The sequence below is a fragment of the Stigmatopora nigra genome, chromosome 1 (assembly GCF_051989575.1).
Source record: "Stigmatopora nigra isolate UIUO_SnigA chromosome 1, RoL_Snig_1.1, whole genome shotgun sequence".
Classification (NCBI taxonomy): domain Eukaryota; kingdom Metazoa; phylum Chordata; class Actinopteri; order Syngnathiformes; family Syngnathidae; genus Stigmatopora; species Stigmatopora nigra.
Window position 1 is genome coordinate 21,756,575 of NC_135508.1, and position 20,818 is coordinate 21,777,392.

At 39.5% G+C, this 20,818-nt stretch overlaps 1 long non-coding RNA gene across 2 annotated transcripts in view; it reads right to left on the minus strand.

Annotated features, from left to right (window-relative positions):
• Positions 1–3,505: 3,505 nt before the first annotated feature.
• LOC144202587 (uncharacterized) overlaps positions 3,506–20,818 on the minus strand; it is a 71,780-nt gene continuing 54,467 nt past the window's right edge. For both annotated transcript variants that reach the window (XR_013327514.1, XR_013327520.1), the window contains exon 6: positions 3,506–4,809. This is a non-coding gene — a long non-coding RNA (uncharacterized LOC144202587). The remainder of the gene's footprint in view (positions 4,810–20,818) is intronic.

Consider the following 20,818-nt stretch of genomic DNA (forward strand, 5'->3'; position numbering starts at 1 on the left):
GGAATGGGTCAAACATTTGACACCCCTGCCCTAAAGCTATTGTCGGTAAAATAAGTAGCATCCAGGAAAAAGGCTGAGTGATGGTTTTATAGGACGGCATTTCCCTGAACAAAAGTTCTTAGGAAAGGTGCATGACACTCATTAGCATATAATAGGAAGGCAAGCCTGCCAAAAATTTGCAAGGGCAGGCGAGCTTCAAATTCTCGGACAAAGTTAAATGGCTTGATGAGTAAAAGGATAAAAACGACTACTAAAAGTGCAAAGCCAGAAGGACAAAAAAGTTTGGTATTGTCCATTCGTCAAAGGCTTGAGACAACACAGGATGTTCTTGAGTTCCATTCTTACGATGGCCAGTTAATACGGATTTTCGTGAAAATTTGATTTTCCCTCTTTGGACTTCATGCATTCATTTTCTGAACCGCTTTATCCTCATTAGGAGACAGACAACCATGCACAATCACACCTAAATCTAGGGCCAACTTTTAGAATGTCCAATCAGTCTACCATGTGGAAAATGTTAGAAGATCGGAGTACCCAGAGGAAACCCACACAGCCTCGGGGAGAACATGCAAACTCATCTGCTGTGCCGCACAGTTTGAAATATTTACTATAAAAAAGTCAAGGCCAGTGGACAAGTGTACGTCGGCCTGACAGTTTTGCGGTCAAGAGTTCAATTCTAGGCCGGACTTCATTGTCTGGAGTTTAAATGTCCTCCCCAGGCTTGCGTGGGTTTTCTAGGTAGGTATTTTAGTTGTGGCCACATACCAAAAACATTCATATTAGGCTAAAACACACATTTAACGCCAGGTATGAATGAGTATGTTTGTCCGGGTTTGAGATTGGCTGGCAAACGATTCAAGGTCTCCCATAGTTAGCTGGGATAAGCTCCAGCACCCTCTGCGACCCTTGTGAGGATAACCACTTCGGAAAATAAGTGAATGAATAACAAAACAGAAACAATGGTGCTAGGAATTCACTCATGCGCCAAAACAATGTCAATCAAGAACATCGTAAGCAAAAAAAATAAATCATACATACCTATCATTTTGATTTTGTTAAATCTCATTTTCAGTTCATCCTTGTAAACATACAGAAAGACGTGAATGCATTGTTCCATTTTTAACGTTAGATGTCAAAACCAAATGCTCTAAAAATATATTTTCTTTATCGACATATGCCGGAGAATCATAATTAGGATCATTTCCCGCGATCAATTACGGTGCTTAACTAGGCCTGTCCAGGTCGGAGATAACGAGCTATCGGGTGACACGGAAAGAGTTAGCGAAAACTTTTCCTCAAGAAAGAGATCCACACTACAGATCATTAACTCAATGAGCGCTACTTTACAGTTTCGCTGCCATCAACCTGCCGCATCGGCTCGCACGCCCACGTGAGATTCCCTTTCCCGAGCGGAATCTGCCTGGATAAAATAACTACATGGGTCCTCATCTCTCGGGTTTATAATGGCACAACCTTGCTCTCGTTAGAGTTGCAGTTGCTGGTTTTATCGCGCCGCTCGGTTTGTTCTTTTTACTTGTTTCTACAGAACATCTGTAATGGTAAACAGAAGTCATGTGGTGTGCAGAATTGTTGAAAAATCAACAGAACACTCGAGGAAGCCGTAAGGTAAGAAGAACCCTACACGTTTAGTTTGGCTCACTGAAGGAAAGGCAACAAGCGGGGCTTATTAGAAGCAATGTATGGCAGAAACAGCGGAGGGTTTAGCAAAAAAAAACATGATCAGCTCATCCACACACCATCTTCGATGTGAATACAGTGGTACCTTGAGATACGAGCTTAATGCGTTCCGAGACTGAGCTCGTATGTTGAATTTTCTTGTAACTCAAACGAATGTTTGCCAAATAAATGAACTAACAACTAATTTATTCGTTCCAACCCTCTGAAAAAACACCCAAAAGAGGATATTGGATTGGAAAAACATTTTTATTTCCGAATCTGTTATTTTATTTTGAAATTGTCGCGGTACTGTTGCGTCTGAGGCATGTCTGAACGCACTATACAGATTTAATCTTTAAACTTTTGAGTATCGTCCGTCATGAGTAGATCGTACAACCTCGGCTCACCCAAAAAAAATAAATAAAAGAAAGCCCGCTTGATAGCAAAAATCTCCAAACAAGGTCTCCCCTGTTGAATGCAATGGTACCTGACAGCCTTGTCACCGTGATGCCCCTATCATGGCGTGGAACCATATTACTGGTGACATTGTTTTTGGTTTCCAACTGGACGGCGCGGCAAACAGTAAACAATTGAGATCTCACTACGGCTGACAGTCATCCGAATAAAAAGAGACACCCAACTTGCGGTGAGGATTTGCCGCTATTTATTTTGACAGCTGAATTAGCATTGACAAAAAAAAAAGCTGGCTTGAATGTTTTTATGGGCAATTCGTGATGACAACTGCTCTTGATCACTATAATGGCTTTTCGGTGATTTGCGCAAAACCAAATCGGAATACATAAAGACTTTTCTCAACATTTGCATCTTCAGCTACAGGGAAATGCCGCTAAAAACCTAGTTTTGATTTACCGTGGCTACGGTATGACATCAATCAAAATCTTTGCTCTCCAGAATGAACGGCTCAGAGGTGACCTGACTTTGCATTTAAATTATTCTCCATTCCAAATGACTTATTTTTCTTTCACTCTGTTTTTGAAGGGCACGGATGATCAAATCAATTTTCATAGTGGCAAAGATGTCAAGAACATGAAGCTAAAATCATCTTTTTTTTGTGAAACTTAATCATAAATGACATTTGAATAGTGAATATGAAAGCCTAGTAAAGAACACACTGTCAATTTCTCACTATGATAGTATGCAAATTCACATGATGGGACATCTAACACTTAAGAAAGCACATAAAAAACATGTTTTCTTTACTATTATGGAAGTAAATGAGTGCTTTTGGCAATAACAGTTAACGTCTACAGCAGAGAAAAAGCTACCGTTCGTACAGCTTAACAATCTTATTACTTTCAATTCCGTTTTTATGCTAATACTTGGTATAGTATAAAATAATAATATTAAAATTAATGACAACAATTCTAGAATCTTTTTCTCCCTCATTTTCTGCTAGTAGTATTTTCTCCCATATTAGGTGCCTCCCCATATAAGCTGCATCCTTAAAATGACCTTAAAATCAAATGTTACAATTTCTCTCGTATAAGCCGCCCCCTGATTCACAATTTTCACCTCCATATTTATGCTTTTAATAGGGGGTACAAATGTGTTACTTTGAAAGGAAAATCTTAAGACAAAATCTATTTTTTTAGCGTTTTATCTGTTTATCCTTTACTCTATTTTGAAATAAATTACCGTATCGGCCACATTGTCTTGCGTTATGGCTTTTCGTCCTAGTCCTTGCAGTTTCGTGCATATCAAGTCTAATTTGTACGCATATAAGCCGTACCCTGGATTCAGTCATCATTTTTTAAGCAACAAACACGGCATATATGCGAGAAAATATGGTACTTCTTTCTCACAGCTCTTAAGTTTGTCATTTATATTTAGACTTCATGTGAGTGGGATTCCACAGGAAACTTACTCCCACATTGCAAAAACATTCCTTATAAGCTCAACCAAGACTAAAAATTGCAGATTGGTGCAAAGGTGAGTCACAAAGCTTTTGTTTATACGATCCACCCTCGCAACCGTAGTTTCAACCACTTGCACAATTTGGTCAAAACTATCCATAAACCAAAACTACAGAAAACTATCATACTTTTTCACATTATCAAAGGTTTTGGTAGCCCTCTATCAACCAACAAAAACACCCTAAACAATCATGGAAAGATATAAAAAAAGCAAAATATGAATGACTAATCACTTAGCCAACTTGTCACCTAAAAAAAAAATACTTATAATAATGTGCACACTTTTTACAGCTTCAGAATAAGAAAGATTAAAAAGTATATTGTTTTATTATTGAAAAAGCTTTGACCAGGCAGCATATTCTAATGTGCGGGTCGGCTACTGACAACAATATTGCACTGTATAGAGCGTAATTATTATCACAAGTTCAAATGCTGAAAGGAAATGTAGCCATGGCAACAGTGAATACTGTATAACATGTTTCTCATATTGCCAGCATTTACTGTACGTGTGTTGTTGTGGCAAACAAAAGTAATGTTGATATGGATCCTTTTCATTGCTAGCAAGGCTAAAATAATATGAAACATGAAAAATGAAAAGTGAATGTGACATCTCAACTCATTCATTTTCATTGGAAGGGATAGACGTCAAATCCATTCCAAGTGGGATGTCTGGCATTGAATGATCATGCTTCAGGAATAGATAGGGAGCGAATAATTACTGCAATCCGTTCCGGTTAAATCAGGTTTGACGTCTATCGCTGTCAATAGCAACCAATAAATTGAAGGAATAGGCATGCGTTATGCATTAGCTATACTTTAACACATTGGTGTCAAAGGTATGGCCCATGGGCCGGAAATGGCTCTTAAGGTAACTTATCCAGTCTGTTTTCAATGTCTCCTTCCTCCAACACAAATGATCAGGATAGTTATCAGGCTTCAGGGCAGCTTTCTGGTCAGTTGATCATTTAATTCAAGTGTGATAGAGGAGGGACATATGGAAAAGAGATTGGAGAGGGGCAGTCCAGGACCGGAGCTGGTGACCCCTGCTGTAGTGGTTCACTTGCCTGACTTGGATGCCGGCAGCGTGGGATCCATTCTCGCTCGGTGGTGGTTTGATTGTGGGGTACATCTTCTGATCTTCTGTCTTTGTGTCCCCTACGACTGACCAGATCAGGGTACCGAAGTCAGCTCTGCCACCCTGAGGAGGATAGGGGGTGTTGAAATTGAATGAATTAAAGTACTCTGGAAGGCAAGCTATAATCTCCATTTGTCCATTCATTTGTCATTCTGTTTATTTGTCTATCCACCCAGGTCAGCGCCAGCCATGTAAAGTAATACCTTGAAATATGAGTTCAATGTGTTCCGGGACCACACTCGTATCTCAAATCAAATTTTCCCATAGAAATGAACGAAATACCACTTAATTTGTTCCCACCCTCTGAGGAAAAACTACCAAAACAAGATATTACAATAGATTTGATTTTTTCCATTGGTTGTAATTAACCATTTACTCACAAAGTAACGAATACTAAATGTTATGATCTTCAATACTATAATGTGACATTACTCAGTACAGACAGACGGCGTGGACGATCGAAAGGAATTTAGGTGAATGGTAAAGTTGATACACACGTTTACTCATTTCACACACACACATACACACACCCACACACAGGCCAGTCATCCTGCCTCTCGACATTGGTTATCCGACACTGCTGTCTCCTGTTGGAGGCGGCAGCGCCGTGGAGACATGGGGAGCCAGAGGACGCAGAGAGAGAGGCAAAGAATGCGTGAGAGGGGTAACAAGAAGGGGGGTGGGTGGCTGTTGGAATAAAATGACATTGGACTCAAAAGTAAAGAGGTAAATTAGAAGAGGACGTTAAGGGGAATAGGTTTCCTTTTTCTTTTCCTGATCTAGCAGGCTACTTAGAGTGAATCATTGGTGTGCGAGGCACAAGGACAAAGTGACAAATCAGGCCGTCCGTGCACTAGCGTGCACGAATGTAATGTGGTGTCTGTGATGTAGGCGTGTGTGATGCATGTGATAGAGTGACAGGATGCAGCGTTTGGGATGAAGGGTAACAAGCAAGATGAGACATCTGGGGAGGAATAAAGGATGAGGTCATGTGGAACGAGACGCCATCCAATAGATGGCACTGTTGAGTGGTGGATCGGATTCTAATTCTGGGCCGGTATGCCCAAAGCCCCTCCTCCTTTTTCTAGGTCTTTGTGTTTATGGGCTGCTGCTGCTGCTTCTGCTTGCTTATCCCCTTCTCCATCTTTTCAGCCTGCTCTCTTTATGTACAGCACGTATGACAGAGCAAGTAATACAGGTGGGAATTAAACAGGGAAGTGTGGTGTACACCCTTAAAGTTCAGACCCCTAGCCAAGAAGGCTTCTTCGAGGGACGTGTTGAGTGTGAGTTTCGTTGAGACGCACCCTCTGCCTTCTTGTACCGAAGAGGGTTAGGGGAAAGGTTTGTAATTTTAGTTTCTGAATTTGGTCTTTCAAGTCAGAATTGTTGACCTTGAGATCAGAAAATGTACGATCCAAAATCAGGATTCTGAATTTAATCTATGAATTCTGATTTTATTCTCAGAATTATGACTTTGTTCTCAGTGATTGGAATTCTAGGAAATAGGACATTCTTATCAGAATTCTGATTTCTGAGAATAAAGTCACAACTCTGACTTTATTCTCAGAAATCATAATTCTGATAATAATGTCCTAATTCCTAGAATAGTAAGAATTTCCGAGATTGAAAACAAAATTTGGATTTTGAAACTGCAATTTTCTGATTAAAACCAGAATTCAGAGTTTAAATTGAGAATCCTAACACTAAAACAAGAAATCTGACATTAAATTAAGAATTCTGAGGTTAAAACCAGAATTCTGATTTATAATAACTTTTGAGAATAAAAAAAAAAAATCGGAATTAACCGGTATTCTCATTAGTAAAAAAAACAGAATTCTAAATCCAGTCAGAATGAGAAAAAATAACCAGTTATGAATATTCTGACTCTAAAATCAGAACTTAAAATCAGAAAATCAATAAAATCAAATTTTGGAGAACAAAGCCTGAATTTTGACTTTAACATCTGAATTGTGACTCTAAGGTCAGACTGGTCTCTCCTACACATACCCAAACACCTCATACAAAGCATTTGCCAATGTAAATCCAAACTGGCCACGGTTTATAAACAGCAGGGTGAAAGATACGAGCATAAATAATCTGTACTAATCAGAGACCAGAAGTGTAAATGGGCGCACAGGCGTGGGCGAGCTGTCAGTCGGTGCATGTCGTGTGTGGGTTACTGATCATCTTGTGCTTGTGTGGCGGCCATGAGGGATAAGGGAAGTGGGGGGTGTTGGTGGTGGTGGTCTGGTTGATTACAGTTTGGCAGTCTATTTGAATTTTTTTTGTTTTGTTTAGGGGAGATCCTAGTCCACTTCATCAAATGGTGATTATAATTGTGATGCACAAAAGAGGGACAAGCTGGAAGGAAAGTGTAATGGTCAGTCACCGGTGCTCACTCGGACACACACTTTGTGATTAGTGCTTAATGAGCAGAGACGGTGGAGAAGAACAAACCCCAGCAGATTATTTGAAGACTGTAGTCATAGATACGCAGGCAAGCAGCAGACGTTTTATGTTTTGGAGAATTGTAAAATAAGATAACAGCCTTTTTTTTATATACTTTTGCAGGATGTCATTATCTCGGCTGTGGTGCTACGACTGGTAATGACGGAGCTCATGTTTATCTTTTCTGTTGACTGGAATCCATTTTTTTTTTTAAATTAAAGTTGGATTAGTGTTGATTGAAAGTGCACTGTTTTCTTTTTGGGGAAAAAATACAGAAAGATGCCTTTCATGAGCTTTCAAGATCATGCAAGATATTTTGTTAGGAACATTTATGGTCATATTAATGCACTTTTAAAAGTATTCGGATGAATGGTTGGGTTTGCTGAAGGATTTTGTCCAATTCTGACATAGTGAAAAATGTCAATGTAGACCAAATAAAAACGGTGTCACGCTGTTTTTGGTACATTTTCTAAAGAACTCAAGTCCAGTCATGCCAACTAGATCTAGATTATTTTTGGTCATAAAGAGGTACCGTATTTACTCACGTATTCTTCGCACACGCGTATAAGCCGCACCCTTAAAATTGCCTTAAAATCATTCAATTTTACAATTTCTCTCGTATAAAACGCCCCCTGATCAACAATTTTCACCTCCATATTAATGCCTGTAACGGTCTCATATGTTATCCCTAGGTAAGATGGTGGCGCCCTCAGCGAGCAATGGCAGGCACAAGTAGGTGAGATATTTCACGTTTTTGCAAGATACGGTTTATGTTTTTCTTGAATTTCATTCAAATGCGTCAATATAAATTCTCTTTAGCGTTTTATCTGTTTATCTTTTCTCTCTTTTGAAATAAATGACCATATCGACTACATTATCTTGCATTATTGCATTTCGTCTTTGTCACCATGCAGTTTCGTGCATTTCAAGTCGAATTTGTGCACATATAAGGCGTACTCTTGATTGAGTAATCACTTTTTTTGTGCGCCAAACTACGGCATATATGCGTGAAGATACAGTAACTACATAGCTGCCATAGATGGCGCTAGGTGTCCCATCCATTTTAACTGGGTGAGTAGAATGAACGACCATTGAAACTTTGAAAAAAAACTGAAAGCATTTGATTCTGTATGTGTCGTAGGAATGAGCTACAAAGGCAGGCAGAACACCCCCTCGGGCCAAATCTGACCCCCAGGGCCGTATGTTTGACAGCCCATCTCTAAAGTGACAGTGACACTTTAAATCTCTTTTTATGTTGTGATATGTGGCATTAATAACTGACATCTAAATTCTACACAAGTTATATAGTCACATTCATGACCTAATGACTATTCAACACAATCTTTAAAAGCTCTGCCGAGGGAGACATTAAAAATAGAAGCACCTCAACCAAGTGTGGGTCATGGCTCCAGTGACCTTCCTGCATTGAAATCAGAATTTCATAGCTACATTTTCCCATTTGGGATGAACATATTTGCCTTAATGTACAACTGTGTGCTAGCAGAAAATATTGTGGAGGATTTCCTCCTTCATATTGGTGCATTACTGGCAAGCAGAATTCCAAGTTCTCCTGCTGAGGAACAGGTCATGTTTGGAATTATATTTGGAGGGATTGCATCCTATCAACAAATAAGTCAAATGCAGTCTGCCAAAAAAAGCATTTGATGCTGGCATGAGTTAATGAGTACACCCTCTGTACGACCTCTGACACATTTCTAACATTCCAAATTCTCTTTTTCAGATAGTCCCATCATTTATAAACCAGGAAATTGCAAAAACTCCATCAAAAGTGGAAATATTGACAATGTTTTGTCTTTTCGTTGTGGTCTAAACAATTGAAAAAACAGAAGTGACTTTTGAATCGGTCTTCCGGAACAGCAGGTGGCGCTATAAAAATCTAAAAACACATTTTCCAGTAAATGGGGTGAATATATATATAATTAAGTTCATGAAAACAACATCCCTTTTACAACGCCTAACAGTGGTCAACAGTTACATGATATTATTTCATTCAAGGGTTGTCGTGCTCCTGAAAAAAATGTAACATGATGGGCGGAGCAATAATTTAGTGTTAAATCATCTCTATAAGCAGCCCCATACCCCTATTCGGCTGCACTAGCACCCCCTACCCCCATCCACTCCATTAAATCCAAGAACCATCCTTTGAAACACGTCACACTCGGGGCCCTGTTTAATTTTATTTTGCCAGTGCTTGTTGCTATGATGTTAGCCATTAGTCATTTGGATGTAATATTGCGTTTACTTATGTGTTGGAGAAGACACCCGAGCTGTACGCCACAAGCGCACAATTCAAATGCAACCAAGCGAATGATGGCTTTGCCAGTGAATGAGCCCCAATGTCGAGGACTTGTTTGCCTGCTGAATACACTTCACAGCAAGATTTGGAGAGTGAACCTCTGTGACCGAGTCAAATAAAAGTATTGTCACCGCTTCATGCTGGGCGGGAGTCCAAATCAAATCCATTTTTGTTTTATCTATTTATTTATTTATTTTTCTATCTCGAAGATAAAATAGTTAGCTTGTAGGCCACAGTCCTGAGCTCCTGGGTTCACCTGTGTGGGGTTTGCATGTTCTCCCAGGGTCTGTGTGGGTTTTCTCTGGGTACTCCAGTTTCCAAAAACATGCACGTTAGGTTGGTTGGACACACTAAGTTGCCCCTAGGTATGAGTTTAAGCATGAATGTTTTTGTTTGTCTGCTCATGCCCTGTGATTGGCTGGCCATGGGTCTGTGTGGGTTTTCTCTGGGTACTCCAGTTTCCTCCCACATTCCAAAAACATGCACGTTAGGTTGGTCGGACACTATAAATTGCCCCTAGGTATGAGTTTGAGCATTAATGTTTTTTTTTTTGTCTGCTCATGCCCTGTGATTGGCTGGCCACCAATTCAGGGTGTTCCCTGCTTCAGCTGGGATAGGCTCCAGCACCGCCCGCGACCACAGTTCCAAAAATCTATGAATGAAATAATGCTGCCTGCTGATGTAGATGTTTATTCGCCTGACTTCGGTGCAAGCTGGCGCGGGCTCGATTCCCGCTGGTGGCGATGTGATTATGAGTGCGAATGGTCATCTGTCTCTCTGTGTGCCCTATGGCTGACAGGCGACCAGTCGAGGTTGTAGTCACCTGGGAGAGGTTTGAGCCTCCTCAATCCTTATGAGAATACATGGGATAGAAGATAAAATATGGCAGTCCCCCTTGACCAACCCATCTCTATTCCCACTGTACCAGGTGAACTATCGCAATGTTTACATTTTGTTACAGACACCTTTTTTTTGAGCCAGGTTGCTATAATGACACAATCTGATAAAGTGGTGCAGCTGACTCATGAATGTTTGAACGAACACAACCATGTTCCTCACTTGCGGGCCGTCTTCGTCTGTGACGCGACACTTCACGCTGGTCTAATTTCCACAAAACATGCTGCAAAATTGCTTATTTTGCTTGACTGGAGTGATTTTGGCCCAAGAGGCAAAACCTGTGTTCGGAGAGCGTGCGGCTTATGAAAAGAAGATCTACTGTGGGCTATAGATGCAAAATAAGAGAAAACAAGTATTTAATTCCGCATTTTATGGCGTGAAACAGAATAATTAACAATGGCCGTGTTTTATCCGGGAACTGGCACTTGTTCACGGCCATCTTTGAGATTCACGGCCAGTGGTAAATGTCCAGGGCACACAGTGATGCGGAAAAGAAGGCCAAGAACTGTTTACACGTTGGCACCAGCCTAGTTTAGATGAGTAATCGTCAACTTTTACCCAGGACCCAGAAAGCGAGTTGCGGACCTTTTCGGAAAGAGTTTCAGACAGATTGTCTAGCAGAGATGTCCAATTCCGTTCCTGTCAACTTCGAGCAGAGATTCCCTTTATAAAACATCACTAATTTCCTTAATACGTACACAAAACTCTCTGTACTTTGGTGCGGCAAATACTTTTTTCAATTTTAATTGAAACAAGTTGGTCCACATGCTCAGCCAGAAGCGGTCGTGGCTAATTTTGTGGTCTGCGCAGACAATCCCATACCTGTCAACATATATATATATATATTTTTTTATCGTTTCAAATTGTGGACGGCATACTACAACTTGTGTGGGGGGGATTTCTTTTAGAACGTTTTTTGTAAAACCGTTAGTTTTACTCATTTCCGGCTCTAATCCGGATCGTCTCTCTCACTGGTAGAAGTTAAAGACATTATTGTCGACTGCTAATATTGTCATGCTATGTGCATTCCCCTTTGACACGTCCGCCATTTTCACTATTTAAATATAGTGCGTCAGCAAGCAATGTCCCCAGACAATTAAGATGTCAACATTATGAAGCGACATCTACAGAACCTAGAATTTACTGCATACTGATAAGCTCCAGCATCCCCCGTGACACTAGTGAGTACAAAGCGGTTCAAAAAATGAGTCAATGAATAAATAAAATGTACCAACACTGAAAAAAACTAAATAGAATAAATTAAGATAATAGAAAATTTAAAGGAGGTCTGCTGAGAGGGTGGTTAGCACGCTTGAGTAGTCTGTCACTTTAAAACTGGGGTGGCATACTCAGTTTGGTTTGTGGACCACATTAATGCCAACTAGATCTCAAGTGGTCCGAACCAGTTTATTTTTGGCCCAAAAAGTTAATAAAAAGCATTCAATTCAACTTTACAGTACTTAAAGATCACCGGTGTATTTTGTATACTTTCCTATTATTTTGAAGCACTTTTCAGGATGGTTTTTGATTTGGGGGCATTTCCCAGGTGACTTACTGTTGGTTTCGTGCATATTTAAGATTCCTTGCAAAGTTATTGGCTGTTATTGTACGCACTTGATCACACAACACACAAACATCTGAATGAGATACATACTAGTTATGTCTATGGGCCTCCCGTTCTATACCCCTGCTTCAAACCCTCCCTCAAAGTTGTAAGCAGCCCTCTTCTTCAATCTAGTCCGACATGTGTCGTTGGCGCAATCCTTTTTTTTTTGATGTTGTCGCAGCTCGGGCTCAAATAACAACAAACCCGATTGGTCCTGTGCGTCCAACCGTCTGATAGTGCCTCCCCCTTAGAGCCTTCAATCCGCTCTGAGATCTGAAGAGAAGCAGCCACTAGTCATCACCAAAGAATCCTGTAGATCTAGATTGAACTGGAAATTCTAAAAGCTAATTGCTCCCTAAGATTTGCATTATGGATGCACCAAGCAAAAAAAAAAAAAAAAACCTCCCAGCGCATTCCTTACTTTAATAACTCAACTTTGCTCTCTCATATTGTGGTGGTCACAAACTGGGAGCTCCCCAAGCTGCCTCCACCACCGCCTGCCAAAATGCAACTCCTTTAGATGAGATCTTCAAATGACTCTGTCAATGGCACCACTGTGAAAGCTGTTCAGGGTGGGCAGAGGATAAATGAATGATTCATGCCTTCGATGCCAAGTTTACCAGCATGTGTGCTGATCTAAACCAGTGAAATGGATGCAGATGCCCCAAAAATTCCAAGGGATGGCTCTGCTACATCAATGAAGTTCAAGATCAAGTGGAATCAAGGTACGTCTCTGTTCATGTGAGCAAAATGTGTACTCGGGACGTCCCTGATCAAAAATCGGATTGACAGTTAGTGGAAATCAGAGACAATCATTTTCTGAGGATTGGAATTGGGTAAAAAATCTTTTGGTTTACATTTGTAGGTGTTTTCTCGCATATTATCCGCCTCCGCGTATTAGCCATGCCCTTAAATTTGCCATGAAATCTTGGAATTTAACAATTTCTCCGCTACAATCTGATTCACAATGTTCACCTGTATATTCATGGTTTTAATAGGGAGTATGAACGTGTTACTCTAAAGGGAAAATCTTAAGAAAAATCATCGCACGTGGTATTTCTCAGATACTTTATAAATCGATTGCTGGATTGCACATTCCGAAAGGGTGTCGCTTGCACGTAGACAAATTCAAAAAGGGAGTCACGTGAGCAGTACAACCAGAAAGTGTGTCCGTAGCGAACTAGTTTGTCATCCCTAGGTAAGATGGTGGCATCCCGAGCGACCAATGGGAGGCACAAGTGAGTCCTTTCACGTTTTATGCAAGAAAGTTTATTTATTGTTCTTGAATTTCAGTCATAGACGTCAAAATACATTTTATTTAGCGATTTATCATTTCTCAATTTTGAAATAAATGACCGTATTGGCCGCATTGTCATGCGTTATGGTGTTTGGACTTTGTCACTTTTCAGTTTCGTGCATGTCAAGTCTAATTTGTGCGCATATAAGCCGTAGTATTAATTCAGTCATAATTTTTTTGCGACAAATATGGTGTGTATGCGAGAAAATATGGTAAATCATTAGCTGCCATTTATGGCGAGAGATGCCCAAACCCCTTTTAATGGCGACTCAAATGATTTTAGCAGTGGCTTTTGAGCAAAGATATTTCTTTGAAAAAATAGTTCTCTTGATTTATATGCTATAATTTTACAGGATCAACCGCAGTTGGACTGCGGGTGAAGGTGGAACCGGAGCAGATTTTTATTCGTCTCAGTGCCCTAGTTAGCTCTATTAGCCAACCATCTTATTTCAGTTTCTAGCCTAATTGGGTTGGGCGGATGACTTTCGCCATCTGCCATGCTGCGGTGAATCCTGCTCCACTTTTTAAGATTACTATGTTGCGATTGCCGTTCTCCTCCAGCACTGCCTCCTTTAGGGCTTTCGGATTGGATGGAGAAATTGACTTCTAATAATCATTAAGACGGGCCGCGTTATTTACAGTAGTACTTCTACCTACAATATGAATTGGTTTCAAAAGTCGTTTTGTACTTTGGATTTCTTTATATAAGTAGAAAGGTTTTTTTTTCATTTAATTAGCATAATTCCAAGATCTTTAGTACTACCCCTATATACATGTGAAAAATGTTATAAAGATGCAAAAGACATTGATGAATAACAATCACCTGAAAAACATGTTCTATTGTTGCTGAAGGGATCCAAAGATGAAAAATAAAGAATGCAGATGCTTTAAGCACATTTGAAGAGGAAAAAAAACGTGTTAGAACTCTGTTACGACAAATAATGTCTTAGCCAATGAAAGGTCAGCGTGGTGTTGAGAGACGGCCAATTGAGAGAGCAATGCTATACTGCAAGTTTCAAAAAAAAAATACAGGATAGTGTGTATTTAATTTTCAAGGGATGCATGATATTTTGGAGATTTTGCATTTCGTAAGTTGAATTTCTTTTGTATCGTGGAACAGAATTTTCATTGAGATTTTTACAGTTTATCCCGCCGCAAAATAGCTAAGCAGGTTTGAATCATCTGTCTAAATACAATATAAACACAAGAAAGAAAATTATACATGAAACAATCAACCAATACAAACTGTACATATGATCTTTAACATTCTACACCCAGGTGGCATTTATTAAATTCCATATGCCAAGGTTTCTTCGTAGAAGCTGAAACTTGTGTTTCAAAGTAATCGGCAATAGAACTTAAATAAAAAAATAAATAACATAGCATGGCTAACTGGTGCTTGCACATGCGCGTGTATACGTGCAAAAAGTAATGTTTCATCAAGACCTTTATAGCCAAAATGTCAGAACTGCCTCCTGGCTTCAAGTATGTCGGCAAAACCGCCAGCCCCTCCCCTTTCGAACATTGACCTGAAATGTGAGTGCATTTCAGCACTGTGATATAAGCGGGGGGCCAGATCCAGGGCGCCACATAAGTTTATGCGGCCCGCCAAAGTCAATCATGCATGTCGACTTCATCTTTCATGCTCAAATTTAAAGAAATATGTCGATATTTGTGTTTCCTTGAAACCATACCGTATATTTACCTTTTAGAATTAATATTTAGTGTTTTTGTCTATAAGTTATCCATCGACTATAAAAAAAAATGTAGATTAAATCATGGTAGGTTGTTTGCCCTGCAAATGAAACTGTAACTAACACTAGCAAAAATGACTTTGATAACCCTATGTAAGAAAAACTATGATTAAAAAATTAATAAATCTCTAAAACCGAGCACCGATTACTGACTTGTCGACCACTGTTTTGACTCAGAACTGTGAAGCGGACATTCTAACCACACCTCCGCCAGGCGTCCACTGTTGAATCATGTGTTAATAAATGTGGGCTCCATCCTCGCACATTTTCTCGCAGTTTGTCTGAGTAAGGACTTAACGAAACACTTGATAAAGTCGTCGCCAGGTCAATAGTACTGCGACGGAAGTTTGATAAGCCTCCCTTGTTGTTTCTCTCTTCTTTGTCACGTTACTTAGTCTTAAAAAAAGCAGAAAGCAATTCCCGTTGTCAGAAGAATGCACTCGTTCGGGATGGATGGACCGATGGAAAAATGTAGGGTTCGTACAATGCGTTTAGGAAGTGCTCAGGGGCTGAGATTAAGACCGGGGAAGAAAAAGACAAATGCGAGCAAGTGGAGAAAATGAGGGACGAGTGGCAGAGCGAGAGAGGGCATCTCCTCGCTGTCATGGCAACCCAGACAATGATATTTCCTAGCGATGCGTGCTACTAATGCCAACAAATCTCTGTTCAACCCCCTTCGCCAAATGCGCAGACTCCTGTTCTCATTCCATTACTCTCGGTTAGGGTGCTGAATGCTCCATGGACATTATCTGGCTACACTTTTCCATTTTCATTCTTTAAATGTTTTTACATAGTAAACAGGAAACTCAAGGTCATCTTTCATCCAGCCAATCTACGGCAATGTTGCAGTGAATAAAAGGCAGTTGTTGCGACTGGACTCGAACCAGGACTCGGAGGAAGAGATTTCTTCAGTCAATGAAAAATGGCTTTATTTTTCCAGGTTTTCGCACCGAGGGGAGAAACAAACAAGACCCTGAAAGTCCCACTGTCACCTCAGGGGTTATGTTACTGAATTCGATAGGTTGGACTTCACCAAGCAATGACCTATAGATCTTTTTTTTCTGGAAAATAAACAGAAAACACAGTATTACTCGGATTTCTCTGTTGGCCAGAGTATGTTAGTTTTATATTGCTTTGAACTAAAGTTTTAATTGTCTTCATTTTCACCACAAATATGGTCAATAAATGTCCATTCATTTTCTGTAATGTTCTTCCTAACATAGGTCATGAGGTGCTGGAGCCTATCCCAGCCAACTTTGGGTAGTCTTTGGGGGACAACCTGAATTGGCCACAGTCAATCACAGGGCAGACTTAGAAGATCAAGCAGTCAGGGTCACTTATAACAGCAAACCTAAATGGATGGAAAAGCCAACCTTCTGTTATATCACTTCTGGGAATTGACACTCGCTTTCTGGCCAACAGTGTAATGGGATTAAAACTGTGCTTTGAGCTTTTGGGGTTCATTTTACTTCCCAAATGTCTGCAGGTTATGGCTCAATAAAGTCCAATCTGGGGTTACCAGACAATGAGGAACAGATGAGTGACATAGGAGGATGCCGATTGGTCGAAAGACAACGAGCAGGCCAAAATAGGTGAAATCTATAGACCATCACAAGGACAAGAAGGACTAATCTCCTAGTTCGACTGGGCTAAGTCATCTTGGATCCGCCGAAGACCAGGCCACAGTAGAGTCACACACACACATACACACACACATGCACATGGCAAACTCCATTTCTCAAAATGCCTTTGGCCACAGAAGTCTGTAATGTGCAAAACGGCATGTGATTTCCAAACGGGTTTAAAACACGATGCAAACAAGATTTTCCAATAATGCACTACTGTTTCCCAACTACTGAGCGAGGGTCAGGTGTGCCGCAGGAAATGACCTGCCATGAAGACACATAGTGCAATATTCCGATAAAAAAATAATAAGTCCAAACTGAAATATTAAAAGATTAAAGTGATTTTGTTGCACGTTTTTGACGTAACGTGAACCGGACGTTTTGAGAGCAAAACAATTCAATCAGATGTTGACACGCTGTTGTAATAGAGGCTCAATTTCAGCTGAAAAATAATTTCCTAAGCGTTAAATTTTATCCAAAATGACACAAAAATGTAAATATCTAACCTGCCTCCAGCCATTATCATTGCATTAGATACAGTGGAGTAGTTGGTCAAAACTTTGAATGTATTTGCATTCCATCAGTTTCTAGTCATCCTTCTTGGCATTATCGTGCTGACATTTCTGATGTTCCCTGTCATGGCGCTCACTTGCAGCCACGTGCCACCCTGCCCAGTACTCACCCTCCAGCGGGTGATTACACAAATACAACGCCACCATGGCAACTGGCGCAACATCCTGAACAAAAGGTCAGTGTCGCCCATGTTGAAAATTAGTCAGTTTGCTAGTACTTTGACACATCCCACTACTTATTCAAATGGTCAACAATATTTATTGAACTTTTAGAAAAACATCGTATTTCCTGGACTATAAGTTGCATCTTCTTTTTTTAATTCTTATAAATTGGCCAAAGGTGTGAGTTGTACTAACTTTAATTCTACAACTGTAACATGTATTTCTATTGCGTGCCATACAATATTTTTCACCTTACGATCCCAATTCCGGACCGGATTAAAGCCGTAACCCGACCCGAACGAGAAATTATAAAATTCTACAATTTTAAGGCAATTTTAAGTGTACGGCTAAGATGCAAGAAAATGTGTTGATATCCACATTGTATTGTTTTTGACCAAATATACCTCCAAACATCAGCAAAATACAGCAGTCATCATCTCCCCATATTTTTTTGCGAAATATTTCTAAATTAGTTGTGACTGCTTTTTATTTTTATTTTATTTTGCCTTGAGAACCTGCAACTGACATGCCATCACCATGGATAGTATTCTTTACCTCAAGGGTGCAGTTTTGATGAGAGCTGGCTTTCACCAAACGTGTCCATGTTTCCTTTGTTCCTTCCTATCGCTGTCATTCTCGCACGAGCACATTTGAGCCCCGAAACATATGCAAAACTATCGCACCACATTCGGTGGACAACACGGAATAATTAAAATGCTCTAAGCCGAAAAAGCGAGTGATGTTGGTCATTTTTATGTCTTCATATGAGAAAAGCTGAGTGAATACACACTGATATTTCATGCTGAAGAATGATGGGGTGGCTAAATGTAAAGAAAGAAATATATATTTGGCACATTTGTGGCACATGGGGATAAATCAGACAGTGTGGGTTCGAAATAACAGTGTATTTGCTTCTAAATTTTCTGTATATATATATATATATATATAAAAAAAACTTAAACTATTTGTCAGTTTCTACCTCAAAGTGCCAGTATAACTTACATTGGGGAGTGTTGGGTTTAATTGCTAGTTTGGACTTAAACGACTCTCTGTAGTCTATTTCCGTGGACAAAACACAGTTTTATTCCCATTTCACTGTTGGCCAGAAAGCCAGAGTGAGTAAGCGATTAGTTTCATTGCTGTGGTGGCCAGGGTTTTAGTTCATTTTATTGTTTTTGTTTTATTTTTGGTTGGTTAATCAGTCTTAATACATCTTATGAAAAAATAATTTATCATTATTATTTATCGTTGTTATTTATTGTCATTCCTCATCGTCATTCTTTATCGTCATTCTTTATCGTCATGATATATCGTCATGATATATCGTCATGATATATCGTCATGATTCATCGTCACGATTTATCGTCACGATTTATCGTCACGATTTATCGTCACGATTTATCGTCACGATTTATAGTCACGATTTATCGTCACGATTTATCGTCACGATTTATCGTCACGATTTATCGTCACGATTTATCGTCACGATTTATCGTCATGATTTATCGTCACGATTTATCGTCACTATTTATCGTCACTATTTATCGTCACTATTTATCGTCACTATTTATCGTCACTATTTATCGTCACTATTTATCGTCACTATTTATCGTCACTATTTATCGTCACTATTTATCGTCGCTATTTATCGTCACTCTTAATCGTCACTCTTAATCGTCATTATTTCTCGTCATTATTTCTCGTCATTATTTATCGTCATTATTTATCGTCATTATTTCTCGTCATTATTTGTCGTCATTATTTGTCGTCATTATTTATCGTCATTATTTATCGTCATTATTTATCGTCATTATTTATCGTCATTATTTATCGTCATTATTTATCGTCATTATGTATCGTCATTATTTATCGTCATTATTTATCGTCATTATTTATCGTCATTATTTATCGTCATTATTTATCGTCATTATTTATCGTCATTATTTATCGTCATTATTTATCGTCATTATTTATCGTCATGATTTATCGTCATTATTTATCGTCATGATTTATCGTCATTAACTATCGTCATTCTTTATCCTCATTTTTTATCGTCATTCTTTATCATCATTTTTTATCGTCATTCTTTATTGTTATTCTTTATCATTATTATTTATCATTTTTCTTCATCATGATTATTTATCATTATTTTTTATTGTCATCATTAATCGGTCTTTGTTTGTTGTTGTTATTTGTGCACTTTGTGGTGAATCTAATACTTGTATAATGACAATAAAAGCAGTGACTTCAATTCAATAACAATGACATGGGAACCCAAATAACAAGGCTTCAGCCAGTGTTGTTGGCCCTAAAGTTGACAAAAAACAAAACACTCAAGCTCGGGGTAAACATGCAAACTCCACACTGTGAGGACCAACTTCGACCCTCGACCCTTGCGAGGCCCACGCGCTAACCACTCGTCCACTTTTTAATATACAAATGTATCTTTTGACAAGTGATTTCGGAATACTCTGACAATATTCAATCATTCAATTACCAGGTATAAAACCCACGATGGTGGGACTTTAGTCTCACAAAAAATGGCTAACATATTTTTTATTTTTAAAGTTATGACTTGAGCTCCCACGAGCCTCAATCCAGACAATATATAACAAACAACCGGCACGTAGAACAAAGTGAATTGAGCGTGCCCTTCTTCTTGCCCCAGCTTTTAGCCGTCCCCGCAATATATATACTGTTAATTCGAACCTGTTGCACTTGGTCACACATTTATCTAATCCCCATTCAATTCTCTCTACAAGAAACATGGCTGAAAGACAGGCCGCTCTCCCAGCGGGTTGTTAGCCATGCTTGTGAAATTGCAGGTTCATTTCTCTTGACAGCCAGGCGAAAATAATTGGTCCAGCCGATCTCATCAAAATGCAGGAAAATATGATTTTTCGCACCGTTTAATAGTTTTTTTTCCCATCCGAGACAATCAGCAAGGACAGCGGCATAAACAGCGGTGAGATCCTTTTATTTTCTCGAGGCGCCATCAGCGGTAAACGTCAGCTCTGACCTGACGACGGGCGTTATATACTTTGTTCCCATGATCGTCCGGGCTGATTACCCGGAGACTTTTACCACTTTGTTCAACTTCTTCGTGGCCGTGTTTGTTTTAAGATTCCGTTCTGAAGCGCGTTACGATAACTTTCCCGACTAATGATGTCTACGGATGCAATTTGAGCGTATTTGTAAGGTGTAATCGTTGCGCCTTGTCCTAATTAAAATGCTCTTAAAGCAACTTGGAGATTATTATTTGTTACATTCCCAAAGGCTCCATAAATCATATCCACCGTGACTGTTTTACCTTGCCGCAATTATTGCGAATGTGCAGTAGGAGCTTGCATCTGCTGCCAATTAGTGAAAGAGTTTCTCCACCTTCTCGTTTATG